At 35.2% G+C, this 20,367-nt stretch overlaps 1 long non-coding RNA gene across 2 annotated transcripts in view; it reads right to left on the reverse strand.

Moving 5' to 3' along the window:
* Positions 1-20,367, reverse strand: part of LOC132683772 (uncharacterized) — a 330,738-nt gene that overhangs the window by 22,167 nt on the left and 288,204 nt on the right. Inside the window, exon 4 of one of the 2 annotated variants that reach the window (XR_009612375.3) lies at positions 11,352-11,425. The exons of the other annotated variant lie outside the window; for it this stretch is intronic. This is a non-coding gene — a long non-coding RNA (uncharacterized LOC132683772). The remainder of the gene's footprint in view (positions 1-11,351; positions 11,426-20,367) is intronic. 2 annotated transcript variants of the gene reach the window in all.

The raw sequence follows: 20,367 nt of genomic DNA on the forward strand, positions 1-20,367 counted from the left end.
CCCTATTGTTTTCTATGTTATATTTTGTTAATTTCTGATTTTTTTCTTCCTTATTTACTTTTATATATGTGTTTTGGGTTTTATTTGCTAATTTGTTCTCAGTTTCTTAAGGTGGAGGATTAAAAGATTGATTCGAGATTGCACCTCTTTCTAACAATGGTACTTAAAAACATTAACTTCTTTGAAAGCATGATTTATCTATATCCCACAAATTTTTTAAAAAAATTTTTGACATTTATTCATTTTTGAGAGAGAGAGAGACAGAGAGACAGAGAGGCAGAGAGAGAGAAAGGGAGACAAAGAATCCAAAGCAGGCTCCAGGCTCCAAGCTGTCAGCACAGAGCCCGACACAGGGCTCGAACCCTGAGATCATGACCTGAGCCGAAGTCAGATGCTCAACCAACTGAGCCACCCAGGTGCCCCAATATATCCCACAAATTTTGATGTATTTTCATGAATATTAATTTTCACAATATTCTAAGTTATTCTTTTTGCTTCTAATCTTTCTTAATCTGAATTCTGATTTCTTTGTCGATCCTATAATTAGAAGTATATGGTTAGTTTCAAATATTTCAGGTTTTTCTTTTCTTGTTATCTTATTAATGTTTCTAGCTAAATTCCCTTGTGGTCAGGAAACATTTTCTGTATAATTTCAAATGTTTTAAATTTGTTGTGATGAGTTCATGAATGTTTGTATCTTGGGTAATACATAATATGAACTTAAGGAGAATATGTATTCTGTTGCTGTAGAGTGAATTTTTAATATATAAATATCAATTAAATCAGTGTAGTTGATAGCACTGTTCAGACCTTTGTCTCTTTCCTCATGATTTGACTAGTTGCTCAGAGAGCAGCTATGAATGTGAAGTTCTTTATTCCTTTAATTCTGTCAAAATTGTTCCATGTACTTCAAAGATTCATATTTTTAGCTGTTATATGTTCTTGTTGTGTTGAACTTTATCATTATAAAATGTCCCTCTTATGTTTGTTAGTAAATTTGACTTTAAAGTCCATTTTTTTATGAAATTAATATAGTCTCTCCAGTCTTTATAAGACTACTATTCGCATGATACATTTTTCTTATCCATTCACTTTCATCTTGTGTCGGTAAATTTAAAATATGTCTCATGAAGACCACATAGAGTTGCGTCTGGTTTTTGTATGGTTTTTTTTTTTGGCCATTCAAATAGTCTCTGCCTTTTGACTGGAGTGTTTATTCAATTAAAATTTAAAATAATATAGGTCTACCATTTTATTTCTTGTTTTCTATTTGTCTCATATTTTTCATCCTCTGTTACTCCTTTTCTAACTTTTTACAAGATTATTTAAATATTTTCAGAATTCTCTTTTAACTTGAATATTCTTGATGCCTTTTTGGCTATTCTTTTATTTTCATAGTCATTGTCATATACGTGATATTTAAAATAGCCTCATTACTATATGAAAAATGTAAAATATAAAAGTGTTTATGGGGCGCCTGGGTGGCTCAGTCGGTTAATCTTCTGACTTCAGCTCAGGTCATGATCTCAGTCTGTGAGTTTGAACCCTGTGTCAGGCTCTGTGCTGACAGCTTGGAGCCTGGAGCCTGCTTCGTATTCTGTGTCTCTCTCTCTCTGATCCTCCGCCATTCAGACTCTGTCTTTCTCTGTCTCAAAAATAAACATTAAAAATTAAATTAAATTAAATTTAAAAATGTGAATTTGCCTTCATTTTTAAAAAATTTAGCCAGAGAAAGAATTCTCAGTTAAGAGATCTTTCTCATTCAGCACTTTTAGATATTTTTCCATTCCATTTTTGGGATTTCATGGTGTCTGATGTTAAGTTAGCCATGAATTTGGACATTGTTCCCCTACCCAGAATATGTTTGTTATTGCTTTTATTTTTTCCCTGCTGCTTTGATACACTGTTTAGCTTTGGCTTTTAAGAGTTTGACTATAACGTATGTTAACATGGGATTTTTTGAGTTAACTTTGGTTGGTGTTCATTTAATTTAAAACCTTATATCAGCCAGTATCTACTTTTCAAAAAATTTGGAAAAATTTTAACCATTATTTCTTTAAATATTTTTGTGCCCCAATCTCCCTTTTCTTTCTGGTATTTCAACATTCATTCAATCATTTGTTATCACCTAACAGATTCATGAAGCCCTGTTCATTAAATTTTTTTTCTATCTGTTATCTATCTTGAAATATTTGTAGTGATTCTATATTTTGGATCATTTTTTTCCTCTTTCACGTTCATTTGGCTAAAAGTCCACCTACCGAATTTTTATTTTTGGATATTGTACATTTTTAGTTCTAAAATTTTAATTTGGTTCTTTTTCCTTGTTTTTATTTTTTTATTAATATATTCATGCTTTGGAAACAGTTTATTTTTCCTCATTGATGATAGTTATAATAACCTCTTTAAAATTTATGTCTCCTAGCTCAAACATTTGGTTCATCCCAAGGCCAGACAATTGATTTCCTTTTCTCTTGAAACTGTGTTTCATTCCTAGTTATTCCTAGTTATCAAGTAATTTTGAACTTCATTTTGGACAGCATCAATGTTAAATTGCAACGATTCAGGATTTTGTTATTTCACTCCATTGACTGTTTTTATTTGCTTTAGGAGGTAACTTTCTTGTCTGAGTTTGAACTGAAATACTTTGTTTAGTATGAGATACCTCTGGGTTTTGTTCTGGTAGTTTTTCTTTAATTGGGTTTCCTTAGTCTGTTCTGCACATGCATGATTTGGGAGTCAGATAAACGGATAAACAGATTTGGGGATTCTTCTCTCCAGCTCTTTTCTCTTCTGGAATTCCTACATGGAATCTTGAATCCACTTTTCTGATTCTCTAGCCAGAAATATGGCAACGTTTTTCAGGGAGTTCCCTTCACCCAACCCTAACTCTTGGGCATGCTGTAAAGACTACAATTATCTCTAGTCTAAAAGTTATAGAAAAGAGAACTTAGTTGAGGAGACCTGATTTCAATTTCTCCAGTAAATGTGTACTGCTCACCAGCATCTACCCTCCATTGTTCACATACTCACGTATACAAGGCAACAGCCTAGACTCATTTCAAATTTTTCTCTTTGTCTTACATGCTTGGTTTTGCATGTCATAAACTATATAAGGTGATGGTATATTTTAAATTAAGGGGAAAAAGGCAATTATAAGTAGATTTTTGCATTTACTCAAATCAGGACCAGCTACATAATTTGTAACATCAAGTTAAAATGAGAATGTGGGGCTCTGTTTTTAAAAATTAAGAAAAAATCTTTTCTTTTTACCACAATCTCTCTCTCCTAACTTGTCATGGTTTTTTTAATTTACTATTTAATGTTAAGCTCTCTCTGGCTTGAGGATATTCATGGAGTGAGTCCAGATCTTCATATATGATCAGCCCCCAACTCAATTCAGGGTCCTGGGCACACACACCTGACCCTGACCCACCTTAAACCTGTAGCCAGGCCTATGCTGGGGGCAGATAGCAGTGATTCCTGGATGTAGGCAGGAGTGTAGGCACCTAAGAAGTCTCCTGTAGTAGTGTTGGAAGTAGCACCATGTGGGAGCTGAGACTCCAAGGGCTTAGGTACCCAAGTGCTTCCTTATCCCATCAGACTTCCCATACAAAAGAAAAATTCAAAGACAAAATTATTAGAGGGGGTGGCGTGGGTGGTTCAGTCTGTTAAGAGTCTGACTCTTGAATTTGGCTCAGGTTATGATCTCATGGTTTGAGAAACTGAGCCCTGCACTGGGCTCCAAGCTGATAGCCTGCTTGGGATTCTCTCTCTCCCCTTCTCTCTCTGTCCCTCCCCCACTTGCGTTCTCTCTCTCTCTCAAAAATAAAATAAAATAAACTTCAAAGATAAAGTTATTAGAAAATTCAAAATGGCGGCCACAGAGTATTTATTCCCAAGCATAGGGCCTCCTTCTGAGCTTAGAATCCTTTTAAATTGCATTGGTCTCACAACCATGAATCTAACCTTGATCCAGATAGTTTCCACTTCTGATGTTCCTCACTCTTTCTTGAGGAACTAGTTTCTCTTCATCCTGAAGAACTTCTTTTAGAATTTCTTATTGTGCAAGATTGCTGGCAACAGATTTTCTTGCTTGCTTGCAAAGATCTCTTTCTATTCTTCCAAGCCTGTGTGAACTCTCCACCAGAGTCCAACTACATCTTTTCACTCCTTGGTAATTTTAGGTAATTGTTTTTTGCATTATGTCTAGGTTATTAGCTATTTTCTGCAGAGGAGGGTTTTCTGGAATGGTTTATCCTATCATTACTGAAAGCAGGACTTGATAATTTTTTTTTATTATTTAGTCTACTTTTCTAAGTGACTCAGTAAGAATAGCTATATAAACTAAATGGTTTTCCATTCTCAGAATCTGAAAACTTTGAAAAACAACAAAAATATTGCAATGATTATTTTCTTCCCACAGAATAATTATTATCTGTGTCCTTCCTTTCTTTCTTTTCTACTACAGAACATTTCCTTTGAGGAGCTGTTCTGTCATATTCTCAGTCCTTTTTGGTCAGGACTGAACATATTTTGTAGAAACTAGGGAAACTATGTGGTTCAAGCCTGGTTAATCAAATCTCTCCAATTTCTTGACTATATCCTTTAATTAAGAGATTGGTAAATAACCCAAGCTTAGGCAACTGAGGGAGAAAAAGATCTTGCTTTTCTACCAGGATCAATAGCTGAAAAAATAATATTTGTCTCTGTTGCTAACATTTGTTGAGGACCTGCCTAAGAATGATGTCAGCAAAGAAACAAAGAAAGCCTTATATGAATTAAAAAAAAAACTTAATTCATTGAATGATAACTGCCTGTTATTTGAACCTCTGCTATAGCTGGGCCAAAGCCAACATCATGGCTAAACTACCCAAATATATAAACCAATAAATTCACTTTGTTTGTTTAAGACATTTGTCACTTATAATAAAATGAACTCTGTCTAATACTTTTTGTCGCTTATCAATATATACGTAAAGTTATATCTCAAACCAAGAAATTAAATCAAGTTGTTTTCAAGGTGTACCTTTTTTAAGAGGTATTTCTCCTACAACCTAGTATTAAATAAAATCAAGTAATATAATCTTTAAAGAAGTTATTCCTTGTGTATATATTTTAATGGAATGACACTGTAAAAGCTAATCTGTAACCCATTTATTTACCTAAAATATTGTAAGTATTTTATGGTAGAAATTTTTCTAATGGCAAATTTGATAAAACTTTTTGTATCCCTACCTTCTATAATCAAAGATCAGCATCCCTAATAAAAAGCAGTAATAATAGCTTTGATGAATACTTTAATTCTGTAGATTCATAAAGCATAATGATGCAGTGTTATATATTTATCCAACATTAAATTATTAAATACTAATATGGTATAATATACTCATAAAGTGTAAGCATAACTTAATTGATATTCTAAAGTTATTCTTTGTAGAAAACTAGATTTACAGATCCTTAGGGAAATAATAGATTCCCTTGTCTTAATAAATAATGCAAAACTATTTCCAATGGTATGCAGAACATAAGATGAGTAGAATCTCTTTGTTTAACTACTATTTAAAAATTTGTGTGTGATATCAACTAAGTGTCTAATTTGAATTTTTATCTTACCTTTTATACTTTTTTACTGTCTTATACACAAAGTTTAATGATTTTCATTTTAGAATTAAAGGCTAAATTATACCATTCCCATTGCATACAGTTTTTCTAGATAAACATTAGTTAATAATTTTAAGTGCTGTGATGCATTGTTTAAAGATCACAGTAATTATCATGTTATGATGTTGTGAATTAAGCACACAAGTTGGCAAAGTAACTAAAAAAGCACATGTTGCCATAAGAATGTTGACTCATCCATGCAACAAAGTACTGCATATTAAAATGTATATTCTTTTTAAAAATGAACCAAAAGTTTAATTTCCTTTTGGAGCTCAACAAACTGTGTCTTTCACAGAACTTTTCTGTTGTCTTGAATCAAAACAAAGAAAACATAAGAACAGGAAAAAAATTCAATGAACTAGAAATAGAAGGAAATTTCCTCAACCCAGCAAAGATCGTCTATGGAAAACCCATAGCTAACACTATATTTAGTGATGAATGACTAATTGCCCTAACATTGTGACAAAGATATCTGCTCTCACACTTCTAGTCAACACTGTGCTCATGGTTCTAGTCAAGGAAATTATGCACGAAAAAGAAATAAAAGCATTCAGTTTTGAAAAGTAGAAGTAAAATTATCTCTATTTGCAAATGGTATAATCTTTTATATAGGAATCCTAAAGGACATACACACACACACACACACATACACACAAATACACAATTAGAACTAATAATGAGTTCTGCAAAGTTGAAGTATACAGGATCAATACACAAATATCAACTGCATTTCTATATTTTAGCAAGGAATAATCTGACAAGAATAATAATTAAATAATAATAATTAAAAGAATAATTCTAATTGCAGTAGCATCAGAAAGAATACAATTCTTAGGAATAAATTTACAAAAGAAGTACATTATACTGAAAACCATAAAACACTGTTGAAATAAATGAAAGTGGACCAAAATCAATGGAAAGACATCCCATTTTCATCCCATTTCATCAATGGGAAAGACATCCCATTTTCATGGTAGGAAGACAATATTGGTAGATGGCAATACCTTCCAAATTGAGATACCACTTTACACCCTGTGGAATGCCTAGCACCCTAAAGACAAACGATAACAAGTGTTGGTGAGGAGATGAAGAAACTGGAACCCTCATACATTGGTGGTGAGAATGCAAAATATTGCAGCAGTTTTAGAAAACAGCTTAGAGCTTCCCTAAAAGGTTAAATATGGAGTTACCATACAATCTAGTAGTTCTGCTCTTAGTTATGCACCCCCAAGAACTGAAAGCATATGTCTACCTAAAAATATATACAAAAATGTTTATAGCAGTATTATTCATAATAGTGAAACAGTGGAAACAAGTAATGAATGCATACACAAAATGTAAAATATCTATACAGTGGAATATTATTCAGCCATAAAATATAAATGAAGTACTGATACATGTTACAACATAGATCAAACTGGAAAATATACTAAGTGAAAGAAACACTGCACAAAGGGCAATATACCATAGGATTCCATTTATCTGAAATGTACTGGATAGGAAATTCCATAAAGACAGAAAGTAAATTAGTGGTTTCCAGCATCTGGGAACAGGGAACAGGGAGAGAGTGATAGCTAACAGGTACCGAGAGTCTCTTTTTGGGATTCCGAAATTGTTCTAGAATTAGATAGTGGTGCTGGATACACCACTGAAATGCACACTTTTAAAGGGGGTACTATGGTATATGAATCATGCCTCAATAAAGTTATTTTTCTAAAAGGACAGAAAGAAAGAAATAGTAGGATGAAAGAATCCCATCCTGATGTGGACATTATATGAATATTGAACGGAGTAATTCTCTTTGGTATTTTTATTTATTATTTTTTTTTAATTTTTAAATGAAGATTCTTTCTCTAGATATCTGAAAGTAATGTACACCTCTTTCATGGTAATGGTAGAGACCGCCTGCTCCTCACTAAGCTCATTTCCTTCTTTTTTGGACAAAGAAGCAAATTATTATTTTTAACCATGTGCATGAGTCCTGACCAGTTACGGAAAGAAAAGTATTGATATACACATCTTCCCATACTGGCCGAGATAAAACTCCCATGCGAGACCCTCCATAGTCTTTCCCATTTATTAGCTTAATACAGAGAAGCAAGAAGGAAGCCATGTGCCAACGATGGCAGAGATACAAGGAAAGACTCTGAACAAATGAAACAGCAGAAGAGAGTTTCTCCTGTAATCGTTAACATCTATTTTGATATTTAAATAAATAAAAACAAACTTTTATTATCTTCTGCAAATAACATGTTGGGGTTTATGTGTTACTCCAGAGTTTTTTTTGTGTTTTTTTTAACTATGAAACTATTCTTACTGGGTGAATTCCAAATTAGTAAACCAATTATGAGAAAATCAAGACAATCAGAAGCATCACATGGGAACAATTATTTTACTTCAGGTAACAGAGTTTGCATTGCAGAAAAAAAGTAAAACTGACTCTGAATAGTCATAAAAATGTCACGTAGCATTCACTATATAAACAAAAACTGATAGTTGAACATTTAGATATGGAGCTTATACTTTAAACTTCTTGGAAAAAAAAACTTTTCAAATTTCTTATATGTAGTAATTGGTAGTAATACAAACTTTTCCATCACCTCAATTTCCTGAATAAGGAAAATCATAAAAACTCTAATGTGAAAATACTTGAAGCCAGCTTTATAATGATTCTTCCTAAATTATTCTCTAAAAATTTTAAAATATTATGTTTAGTTTCATAAGTTCAACCTATAAAAAGCAAAGATAAATTGCTATAACTACTTCCTTCATGCAGACAATTTTCACAATTACCTTTCAAAATTTTAATTACTTAAAATTACTCGGAAATTATTCTTTAAAAACAAAATGCCTTATTGTAATAGAAACTCATACTTCAAATATGAGGAAAAAATTTTACTCAGATTTCTATAATGTATATTTGATTTGAGTACTAAACAGTTAACCCAAATTACACATCACATATAAAAATTGAGGTCCATTTTGAGTTCTACTCAGTTATTTAGGGTGACTATCATGAACCTATATGGTAATATTTTGCAGTCCCAAATAAGAATACATCATTTTAAGGTTAAAAAAAACTTGACATGGCCATTTCAGTGCATCTTTATATAGGCACATGAAAAACAAAAAAAAAATGTATTGCTTTTAACAGTTACAGTGTGGGTGCATCACACTTCCTTGATCTGTATCTTCTCCATGGCTCCTCCCTTTAACTGTAATTCCTAAGGCTGAGACTTGAGTACTGACTTACAGTTGTGTTCAGCACTGGGTTGAAGAGTGGGGATGTGATAGGGAGGCTATTTACTCACATTACACGGCAATAAACATTCCAAAATTCTAGAGGCCCAAACACATCCATGAACTAGGACGTTCCACTTGCCAAACAGACTACTTTTTGCCATCTGACTGCAACATGCTTGGTCTAGCTTCCATCATTTCTTGTTTGAACTACTGTAACAGCATCATAATTGGTTCTAGTCAATCTCACCACATAAAATAAGTCAACATAGAGCATCTTTTAAAAACATAAATTAATTCCAGTCTCTCTAATACTCAAACTTTCCATAGCCTTGTAAAAACATCTAAACTCTGATACCAAGACTTCAGTGATTATAGAATAGGACCACTGACTCCATCTCTGACCATATCCCACATGGTTTTTTTTCTTTCTTTACTCTATAAAAGTCACATTGTTCCCTCCCTGTTTCTTTTCTTTCTTTTTATTTTTTACCTGCTTTATTGAAGGATATATTACATGCCACAAAGTCCACCAATTTTAAGTGTACATTTTAACAAGTTTTAGTATATTCACACCTTTGTGCAACTAGCAGCACAGTTTAGTCTTAGAACACACTATTTATCCCAAAAAAGTTATCTTGTACCCATTTGCAGTTAATTCCTACTCCCACTCACAGTTTTAAGAGACTATGGATTCGCTTTCTATATTTATAGTTTTGCCCTTTCTGGTAATTGAATGTAAATAAAATCGTACAATATATTACCTTCTGTCTCTGCCTTCTCTCATTTAGCATAGTGTTTTTAGGCCTAACTATATTGTAACATATAACAGTAGTTTATTTCTTTTTATTGCTGACTAATATCCATTTAATCATTTCACGGAAATTTGAATTTTCTCTATTTTTGACTCTTTTGAATAATGTTGTGTGAACACGGATATCCAAGTGTTTGTGTGGACATGTGTTTTTGCTTTTCTTTGGTAGATGGCTAGGAACAAAATTACTGGGTTATATGATGTTTATGTTTAGCTCTTTAAGAAACTGCCAGACTATTATCCAAAGTAACAGTACCATTTTGTTTGCTACCAGCACCAGTTTCCAGTTTCTCCACAGCTTAGCAATACTTGATATTGTCAGTCATTATTCTAGAGTGTATAGGGCGTCTCATTATAGTTTAATGTGAATTTTCCTAATGACTATGTTTAAAGCCTTATATGTGTCCAGTTACCATTCCTATATCTTCTTTGGTGAGTGTCTCAAATATGTTGCCCATTTAAAAAAATTAGGTTGTCTTCTCATTGTTAGCATATGCTTTTATATAAATTGGATATGTGTCCTTTACCAAATAATTTTCTTCCAATCTGTAAGTTCTCTTTTTATTTTCTTCCATTTCATTAGTTGTACTTATTTATTTCTTTATTCATTTTTATGAAGTCTTAACTCCTTTTTGAACAAACCAAATAGGCTTTAGCTTTCTTACTCTTCTTTTTTTTGCTAGGAATGTTCTGTTCCCTGTTCTCATTTCCTCATTTCCTTCAGGTCTCAGTTCAAATGTTACGTTCTTAGAAAGTGATTCTTTGACTCACACCCCTTCTTGCTGGTTATTGGTGCTATTTAACAAAGATGCTTAGGTCTGCTTCCTTCCTGGATACCCTGTGGCCAAGTGGACCTTGCAATTAACTTTGGGCAATGAGTTGTAAGTAGAAGAGAGAAATATCACACTTCTTTCTGGTTCACCTTCTTCCAGATCTCTCTTTTTCCTCTAGCACAACAACCAACAACACACAAGACTGCCTGATTCTTCAATCTAGGTCCCTCAAAGATTACAATAAGTAGGGCCTGGTGCCAATGTACTGTGTACATACAAAGAATGTTCCCATGGAAATTCTTTATCCATTTACACAGATTTTTCTTTATAGAATTTAGTACCTGACTAAATTCTTGCCTTGTCTACTAGCCCATGAGGTGGGGATGTAGTTTGGATCAGTGTTATATCCCTAGCACTAGAACACAGCCTTGCACATAATATGTACTTATGAAATATTTGTTAAATGAATTTGTTAAATGAATATGGCCCCAGATCAACAGAATTGTGCTAAATTGGGCATATAAAAATATAATGCATTCTTTAAAATAGCATCTGAGAATATTTCCAGGTTTAATTTTGCTCTAGCTATTTATTAAAAGCAGCAGAGTTTGAATGTACTTATAATTGGATTTTCATTGCTTAAAGTTCCTATCTTTGATAAAACTTATAAATAAAACACTAAATCAATTGAGAATTATTTAATTCCTCTAAGTCTATACACTGTATACATTGCTTACTAAGCAGGAAACTTGGGCCAATGCTTTCAAATGTAAATACATGTTAGTCCTGCATTATCTTTTAATCACTTCTCACTAAGGAATTATATCCTTAGCTAGATATGGCAAGGCACATTATTTTACCTTGCTGTCTCAGCATCTTTTCTTTATCTTGGTTCCTCATGGTCTGCTGATCCTCATCTGTGTACCATGTTAATCTGCAATAGATTGATCATGTCAATGACTCTTTCTCCTCATTGTAAATGGGTGTCTTAACTAGTCTGGAGAAGGAACATTAAGGTTGTTATCCTACAGAGTTAAGACACCAGCCTTATGATCTACTCCTTCCCTAGCCGCCAGGATACCCCCTCCTCAGAGACTGTACATTTTTTGCACACTCTTTCTGGAATGATCTCCTTTCAGAAATCTTGCCTCACTTCTTCATTTTCCTTCTATCTTGGCTCATATGTGCCCTTCATATGCAGGAGATTCCCAAAAACTCCATGTAAAATTGAAAATCATCCTCAATCTTAAAATGACCTCTAATCCCACTTCCTAGTCTTATTTATCTCTTTAGCACTTACTGCCATCAGAAATGTTATTTTTTACTTATTTATTCTATCAGCACCACAGAGAGAAAACTATATAAGTTCACAAATTTTTGTCTCTTTTTGTTTAACTCCTGTGTTCTCTGTGCCTACATAACTGCCTGGAATATGGTAAACAATGAATACATGTTTATTGAATAGAAGAATTTCCTTACTCAAATAAGGAATAAGATGCTTCCTAGAAGGATAGGCAGAAGCGATGGGGATGGAAGACTTTCCACAATGATGCTTAGACATATACATATATGTTTACTAGACTAGGGTACCCTGACAGAAGACAAACCATGAGGTGTACGGATAAAAAAACTTGCTATAAGGAGAGGTACAGTAAGTCATTCTAAGGAGGTGTGCAGGGAGCAACGACAAGGCTTGAGAACATGTTTCAGTGCCAAAGAGTGAGATTAACCATTAACGTAGTTCTGCTCTGTCATAAAGTCCCCTTACCCTTGGGTAGAGTAGTGGTACTACTTTGTTGTGTGAGTTGTTGAAAGAACTGCATCATACTTATGTCTGTGACGTTTGGAGCACTCATAAAAATTTGCTTTAAGAGCCAAAGCTTTGGTCTCATTTCATGGGGGGAGTATGATCAAGACAGGCCTTCACATCCACAGATGACATCTAATGACAATGACAGGTGGCAGAATTTAAACTCTATCAGCACTAGTTCTCAGAGGGTGTAGCAGATTTACACTCTGCCACCACTTGGGTTTGGACTCATAAAGACAGGAATGTTGGGGCGCCTGGGTGGCTCAGTCAGTTAAGCGGCCGACTTCAGTTCAGGTCATGATCTCGCGGTCTGTGAGTTCGAGCCCCGCGTTGGGCTCTGTGCTGACAGCTCAGAGCCTGGAGCCTGTTTCAGATTCTGTGTCTCCCTCTCTCTGACCCTCCCCCATTCAAGCTCTGTCTCTCTCTGTCTCAAAAATAAATAAACATTAAAAACATTTTTTTAAGAAGACAGGAATGTTATGGCCTGTAGCTACACTCCTGTGAAACTGAGATTGCAGAGTGCACACCAGACAAACTGAAAAAAAAATCAACACTGACCATGGGCATATTGAGGCTCAAGTAATCTACACAAGCCCTCGAGGAAGAGTAACAAAGAAGGCAGGTTCTCCTTCCCATTTCTGAGCAGCTCCAATACAAATATATGTGATTGAAGCACAACAATCTGGTATTGGTTGCACTGGCTCTGGGCATTATTTATTTCAAGTTATCCCATATGTACAAGGTGGAAAGGTAGGTGGCCATATTGGCAGTGTTGCTGGTACCAACCTTCTAACTGAGTGAGCACCACTGTGGAAATGTTAGAGACTCCTGACATGACTATCTTCGCTTGACAGCAATGAGCAACAATCAAAACAGAACTCTGGGCACTCGGGATTCCCAAAATTAAGGATTTCCAACCTTACTTAGGTTGTATGTGGTGGGGAACTCCGAAAAGAGGCTGTATTCCTTTAACCAAGGGGAAAATGGCAAAGAACATTTTACATTTGGGGACCACAAATGTGGCCTCCAACTGAACACAGACATTTGAAACTCAGTACGAATTATAGTAAATTCTCAGGAATCTCTGCTTTAAATGTTTATATTTTAAACATGGAGTTTTTATTAACTGAATTCACATAACCTGGCTGCTGCAAGTACTAACACTCAACTGTACATATACAGGTAACGTAGACTCTTAGAGAAATATGCCCTTCAATGTAGTACTGGAAAACATATGTGGCTGTAAAACATTGCCTGCCATGGTGGTGGTAATAGGAGGGCTTTAAAAATTCCCTGGTGTTTTTGGTTGGGAAATTAAAGCTATTAGGCAAGTAACATTACTCAGCCTTCCTCAGTGAACACAAATTACTACTGCAATAGTTTCTATATCATAAGTATTCAATAATCTCACTGTGTGTAACAATCCTCGATTTTTTCCTGGTTAACCATTTCATCCTATATTTGTTATCCTGGCATAGAAGAATGGAAAATAATAGTACTACCTTTTCCCTCCATATGGATTCATCTCCACACTGAAAACTACATCACCACTATTAGCACTATAGCACCTCTGTAGCAAGCTAAGTCAATTTGTATCAGCAAAGCTAAGGATGCTCAACTCACAGATGCCTTTATAAGAGCATCCCAACTTGAATATGCTCTGGAGTGAATTTTAACCATTCAACCAAACTCTATTATTTCTAGGGATACAGAGCATATTCTCTTATTTCTTCTTACTCTAGTCCTACCCGTATGAAGTCCAGCCTTTTGAAAATTAGGCCAGGAGTAAACTTGAATTTATTCGCCATGAGAATGGGACCCATGTATAGATAGCAGAAGACCTCAAGTTCAAAGGATTAGGTAAATCCAAGGGTTATTCTAAAAACTCTGAAGTCTAAAACACCAGAGAGAGTTTCATGTAGTCACCAAATCTGAGAAAATAGGATTCAGGATTCACCCTCATAGAGGTTCATAGGGTTGAACCTCTGCAATTATTGAGATATTTTAACTGAGTGATTAGGAGACAATAGTGAAGGCAGGAGGTCATTAAACAAAAGACTAGGACTGCATCCATCCTGTAGCTTTCGCTTAAAAGTAAATTAAGACTTGGTGCCTAAATAGATTGGCCCGATTTAAAAGGCCAGATGCAAAGTAACATTCATATAGTTAGACATCTTTATACAGGTATTTGGTGCAGTAGCATCAAATGTGAACACACTGTTTTAATTACTGAAAATATATGCAAGCAATCATTCTTCATTACCTTGGCTTCATCTCTAAATGTGAAAAGAATAATAGGCTGGGTATGGGAAGAATTAGGAAATAGGTTAAGAACTGAAGTTAATCTCAAAAATGGAGAGGAAATTTCTGTTCATTCACTTTTTCCTTTTACTCAACAAAATGTTTTTGAATGTCTATCATTGTTAAGCAGAGGCATCTGTTACGCACTTGATTTGGCATTGTTTACTAACCTAGAAGTTTATAGTTTGATTTTAAACCCTGTTAAATAATCCAGACTTTTAAAAAGGGAGAAAAAATAATTGTGAGAAAATAGGCCATATCAAAATATCGGGTACCTACCTACCTACCTCTGTTTCTTTGAAAAAATACCTATCAATTTATTTTTTGAAAAGAAGAAAATGATTAACATATGAGTATTTACAGTCTTGTTCCCTTTAATATCTGCTAAGGTATTGTCTGATTGACAATGACCAACCTTTCCTCCATATGTGTGTGCACCAACACACTCAAACTTTATCATCAAGAGTGGCCTGGAGGAGCCAAGATGGAGGAACAGCATGGAAGTTTGTTGTGTGTCTTGGGTCCATGAAATACAACCAGACCAACACTAAACCATCCTACACACATAAAAACTGATTGGAGGATTAACACAACAATCTGTACAACCTGAACCACAGAATTCAGCAGGTATGTGGTGCGGAGAGCTGAACTTGGGGGGTGAGAAGCCACGGCGGGAAGGGAGGTGCTTTCGCGGGTGGAGAGAGGACAGAGATGGGGCGGGGGGAGAATATGGGAAAAGCACCCCTCCCCAAAAGCAGCTGGAGAGAAAGTAGAAAACTGAAAACAGCCACAGGGACTAAACTAAAAAGGGAGAAAGGAGAGGGTTTAAGTGACATTAAGACTGTAAACAAGGGGAGCGCAAAGGCTGCAACTCCACAGCTCAATACCTGGTGGTGCTCTGGTGGGAAGGGCAAATCCTCAGGAGCAAAGTGGGGTCCGGGAGGTTCTCTTGGGAACACGGGGAAAGCGGTTCCACTGCTGGAAGGACATTTAGTAGAGACTGTTGAAGCCGCCTGGTCCCAGCAGACACCAGAGAATGGCCACATTCGCTGGTGCTGAAACAAGGTTGTTAAGGGTGAAGCCTGGTGTCAGATGTGTGTTGTGATTTTCCATAAACCCTGAAACGCTGCTACTACACTGTCTCGTGAACTTTTTCTGGGGGGGCTGGCACTCAGCCGCAGTCTCAGGCACCGGCAACAGCAGGGTCCAGCAAGCATCCCTGGGTGCAGCCAACATTTGTCCATTGCTCAGTGAGACCCTCCCACAAAGGAGCAGAACAGGTCAAAGCCGCAGTCCTTCAGAAGTAAGGGGCTGGGGAAAACAGCCGCATCTGAGACAAAACTCGGGAGAGAGGTACTGCCTGGAGCCTGGTCACGGACAGTGAAAAAGCGGGGAGTGCACGAAAGCTGAACACAGAGGATGGGTGCGTGATTGCTGATCTGGGAGAACAGTCTGGGTAGCTGGGTGACGCCATTTCACGCATGCGCATCACGCATGAGCTCCCGTGCATGCACATATGCACCTACGAGCTCTGCAACAATCCACCCCAGTAGGCCAGTAGTGCCATCTACTGGAGAACTGAGCTGTTACACTGAGCCCCGCCCAACTGGGCCAACCTCGCTTGTCAAGAACACGAGTCTCACCGCCTACTTAGTTTATGGAATATAACACTACATAGCTACAAAGTCTGACTTCTAGGGGAAACGAAGAAATTTCAGTCCTACTTCAATCTGTTGGCAGGTCCATCTATTCAATGTTCTTTCTTTTTTTCTCTCTTTTTTTCTCTTTTACAGTATTCTTTTTCTTGAATACAGAAATAGAAAAAAATCATTTTTATTTTCAATTTTTATTAAAATATTTTTCTTTAATTTTTATTACTATGTTTTTTACTTGTGTGTAAATTTTTCAAATTCTATTTTCCTTAAACCTTTATATTTTAGTCTACTTCAGTGCATTCACCTTTTCAAATTTTCAAACGATTTCCTTTTTATTTTTTATTTATTTTTCTTTTTTTCTATTTTTGATTTCTTTTCTTTTTCTTGAATGCAGAAAGAGAAAACCTTCATTTTTACGTTCAATTTCTATTAAAAATACTTTTTCTTTAATTTTTCTTACTATATTTTTTGGTTTTATGTAAATTTTTTCAAATTCTATTTTACTTCCATCATTTTAGTTTAGTTTATTACAGTGTATTCACTTTTTCAAATTTTCAAATGATTTCCTTTTTTTCTCTTTTTTCTCTTTCGTTTCTTTTCATTTTCTTGAATAAAGAGAAAAAATCATATTTACAGATGAATATAGATCATGAATATATATATTCATCAAAATATATATATATATATATATTTATATTTATATATTTATATATACCAAAAGCAACAAAGATTAGAAAGGACCAGAGAACAGCACCAGAAACTCCAACTCTACAAGCATCATAATGGCATATAATTCATATCTTTCAGTATTCACTCTAAAAGTCAATGGATTCAATGCTCCAATCAAAAGACATAGGGTAACAGAATGGATAAGAAAACAAGATCCATTTATATGCTGTTTACAAGAGACCGACTTTAGACTTAAAGACACCTTCAGATTGAAAATAAGGGGATGGAGAACCATCTATCATGCTAATGGTCAACAAAAGACAGCCGGAGTAGCCATACTTATATCAGACAAGCTAGAGTTTAAAATAAAGACTGTATCAAGAGATGCAGAAAGGCATTATATCATAATCAAGGGGTCTGTCCACCAAGAAGACCTAACAATAGTAAACATTTATGCACCAAATGTGGCAGAACCCAAATATATAAATCAGTTAATCACAAATATAAAGAAACTCATCAATAGTGATACCATAATAGTAGGAGACTTCAACACCCCACTCAAAGCAATGGACAGGTCATCTAATCAAAAAATCAATAAGGAAACAATGGCTTTGAATGACACACTGGACCAGATGGACTTAACAGATATATTCAGAACATTTCATCCTAAAGCAGCAGAATATACATTCTTCTCCAGTGCACATGGAACGTTCTCCAGAATAGACCACATTAGCACACAGATCAGTCCTCAAGAAGTAAAAATGATCGAGATCATACCGTGCATATTTTCAGAGTACAGCGCTATGAAACTCGAAATCAACCACAAGAAAAAAATTGGAAAGGTAATAAATACTTGGATACTGAAGAACATCCTCCCAAAGAATGAATGGGCTAACCAAGCAGTTAAAGAGGAAATTAAAAAGTATATGGAAGTCAATGAAAATGATAACACCACAACCCAAAACCTCTGGGACACAGCAAAGGTGGTCATAAAAGGAGAGTATATAGCAATCCAGGCCTTCCTAAAGAAGGAAGGAAGATCTCAGATACACAACCTAACCTTATGCCTTAAGGAGCTGGAAAAAGAACAGCAAATAAAACCCCAAACCAGCAGAAGACAGGAAATAATAAAGATTAGAGCAGAAATTAATGCTATTGAAACCAAAAAAAAAAAAACTGCAGAACAGATCAATGAAACCAGAAGATGGTTCTTTGAAAGAATTATCAAAATTGATAGACCACTAGGCAGTTTGATCAAAAAGAAAAAGGAAAGGACCCAAGTAAATAAAATCAAGAATGAAAGAGAGATGACAACCAACATAGCAGAAATAAAAACAATGATAAGAGAATATTATGAGCAATTATATGCCAATAAAATGGGTAATCTGGAAGAAATGGACAAATTCCTAGAAACATATACACTACCAAAACTGAAAGAGGAAGAAATAGAAAGTTTGAACAGACCCATAAGCAGTAAGGAAATCAAAGTAATAATCAAAAGTAGTAATCAAAAACAAGAGTCCAGGGCCAGATGGCTTTCCAGGGGAATTCTACCAAACATTTAAGGAAGAGTTAACACCTATTCTCTTGAAGCTATTCCAAAAAATAGAAATGGAAGGAAAACTTCCAAACTCTTTCTATGAAGCCAGCATTACCTTGATTCCAAAACTAGACAGAGACCCCACTAAAAAGGAGAATTATAGACCAATTTCTCTAATGAACATCAATGCAAAAATCCTCAACAAGATATTAGCCAACCAGATCCAACAATACATTAAAAAAATGATTCAACATGACCAAGTGGGATTTATACCTGGGATGCAAGGCTGGTTCAATATCCACAAAACAATCAATGTAATTCATCACATCAATAAAAGAAAGGACAAGAACCATATGATCCTCTCAATAGAAGCTGAGAAAGCATTTGACAAAATACAACATCCTTTCTTTATAAAAACCCTTAAGAAAATATGGAATAGAAGGAGCATACCTCAATATGATAAAAGCCATATATGAGTGACCCAACACTAATATCATCTTCAATAGGGAAAAACTGAGAGCTTTCCCCCTAATGTCATGAACAAGACAGGGATGTCCACTCTTGCCACTGTTATTCGACATAGTATTGGAAGTCTTAGCCTCTGCAATCAGACAACACAAAGAAATAAAAGGCATCCAAATAGGCCAGGAAGAGGTCAAACTTTCACTCTTCACAGATGACATGATACTCTTCACAGATGACATGACATGATACTCTTTTGGGAAAACCCAAAAGATGCCACCAAAAACTGCTAGAATTGATTCATGAATTCAGCAAAGTTTCAGGATATAAAATCAACGCACAGAAATCGGTTACATTCCTATATACCAACAATGAAGTAACAGAAAGAAAAATCAAGGAATCCATCCCATTTACAGTTGCAACAAAAACCATAAAATACCTAGGAATAAATCTAAGCAAAGAGGTGGAAAATCTATAGAAACTGAAAACTATAGAAAGCTTATGAAAGAAATTGAAGAAGACACACAAAAAAAGGAAAAAGATTCCATGCTCCTGGATAAGAAGAACAAATATTGGTAAAATGTTGGTACTACCCAAAGCAATCTACATACTCAATGCAATCCCTATCAAAGTAACACCAGCATTCTTCACAGAGCTTGAACAAATAATCCTAAAATTTGTATGGAACCCGAAAAGACCCTGAATAGCCAAAGCGATCTTGAAAAAGAAAACCAAAGCAGGAAGTATCACAATCCCAGACTTCAAGCTACACTACAAAACTATAACCATCAAGACAGTATGGTGCTGGCACAAGAACAGACACTCAGATCAATGGAACAGAAGAGAGAACCCAGAAGTGGACCGACAAACGTATGGCCAACTAATCTTTGACAAAGCAGGAAAGAATATCCAATGGAATAAAGACAGTCTCTTCAGCAAGTGGTGCTGGGAAAACTGGACAGCGACATGCAGAAGAATGAACCTGGACCACTTTCTTACACCATACACAAAAATAAACTCAAAATGGATGAAAGATCAAAATGTAAGACAGGAAGCCATCAAAATCCTTAAGGAGAAAGCAGGCAAAAACCTCTTTGATCTTGGCTGCAGCAACTTCTTATTCAACATGTCTCCAGAGGTAAGGGAAACAAAAGCAAAAATTAACTACTGGGACCTCATCAAAATAAAAACCTTCTGCACAGTGAAGAAAACAATCAGCAAAACTAAAAGGCAACTGACAGAATGGGAGAAGTTATTTGCAAATGACATATCAGATAAAGGGTTAGTATCCAAAATCTACAAAGAACTTATCAAACTCAACACCCAAAAAACAAATAATCCAGTGAAGAAATGGGCAAAAGACATAAATAGACACTTCTCCAAAGAAGACATCCAGATAGATAGCCAACCAACATATGAAAAAATTCTCAACATCACTC

This window comes from Panthera onca, chromosome C2 (assembly GCF_046562875.1).
Source record: "Panthera onca isolate mPanOnc1 chromosome C2, mPanOnc1 haplotype 2, whole genome shotgun sequence".
NCBI classification, from domain to species: domain Eukaryota; kingdom Metazoa; phylum Chordata; class Mammalia; order Carnivora; family Felidae; genus Panthera; species Panthera onca.